This window comes from Aplysia californica, unplaced genomic scaffold (genome assembly GCF_000002075.1).
Source record: "Aplysia californica isolate F4 #8 unplaced genomic scaffold, AplCal3.0 scaffold00432, whole genome shotgun sequence".
Classification (NCBI taxonomy): Eukaryota; Metazoa; Mollusca; class Gastropoda; order Aplysiida; family Aplysiidae; genus Aplysia; species Aplysia californica.
Window position 1 is genome coordinate 88,368 of NW_004797702.1, and position 1,243 is coordinate 89,610.

The following is a 1,243-nucleotide window of genomic DNA, read 5'->3' on the forward strand; positions in this document are numbered from 1 at the left end:
CCCAGCAGAAAGAGCGAAATATTCAATAAAAATTCGTCCCATTCGAGAATCTAATTCGGGTCTCCTGCGTGCGACAGCGAAACGCGTGGCAGCTACACCACAGAAGGAGGATTTCCGTCCCTTTTGATTTACAAATTACATATTTCATTTATCTTTACGTATAATCTGTTCGATTTCATTTAATCTATTAAATGAACAATTTATTTGTCTTTAATTTGTAACTAGAAACATTGCAGGGATGGGAAGGGTAGATGGATAACCAAGGGAGGGAAAGAGGGAGGAAAGAGAGAAAGAGGAGGAAAAAACAAACGATGATTTACCTAGCTTGGTGGTGCCTTCTGGAAGACGAGGGGGAGGGGGAGGGGGGAGAACGAGGGTGGGCCAGAATGGCGAATATTGAAAAAGAAATGCTTTAAAAAAATGATAAAATATTAAATTCACCAACCATAAATGAATAAATCAATAAATAAATAAAAACTGTTTAAAAAACACCCCAAAACACACAGACAAAGAGCGAACGTGTGTAGATATCTCTACCTCGGCCAGCTGACACAAGTTGCGTCTTTTGGGAAAAGTACACCATCGTCAAACGGTTTAAACTAAGTGTCGAGTACAGAAAGAGGAGGGGGAGGGGGAGGGGAGGGAGGGAGAAGATGGGAGAAGGGGAGGCTAGACATTGCTGCCGGCGGGAAAACGTAAAAGGTCAGGGTAAAGGTCAGAGTGACAGCGAGTGCTCCACTCACGACGACGCTAATCGGCCCTGAGACGTCAGTAGTACAGTGAGGTCACGGCATGGGACGGGACCACACAGCCACACCGTCACAGAGTCACCAGTCACACCGTCACACAGACACACAGTCACACCGTCACAGAGTCACCAGTCACACCGTCACACGGAAACACAAACACACAGTCACCAGTCACACCAAGACACAGACACACAGTCACACAGCCACACAGTCACCAGTCACACCAAGACACAGACACACAGTCACAGAGTCACCAGTCACACCGTCACACGGAAACACAAACACACCGTCACCAGTCACACCATCACACAGTCACCAGTCACACCGTCACACGGAAACACAAACACACCATCACACAGTCACCAGTCACACGGAAACAAACACACAGTCACCAGTCACACCAAGACACAGACACACAGCCACACAGTCACCAGTCACACCATCAAACAGACACTCAGTCACCAGTCACACCATCACACAGACACTCAGTCACC

At 47.2% G+C, this 1,243-nt stretch overlaps 1 protein-coding gene across 1 annotated transcript in view; it reads right to left on the reverse strand.

Annotated features, from left to right (window-relative positions):
• The window catches only part of LOC101848768 (serine-rich adhesin for platelets), a gene marked incomplete at its 3' end in the record, with an annotated part of 46,657 nt that overhangs the window by 335 nt on the left and 45,079 nt on the right, over positions 1-1,243 (reverse strand).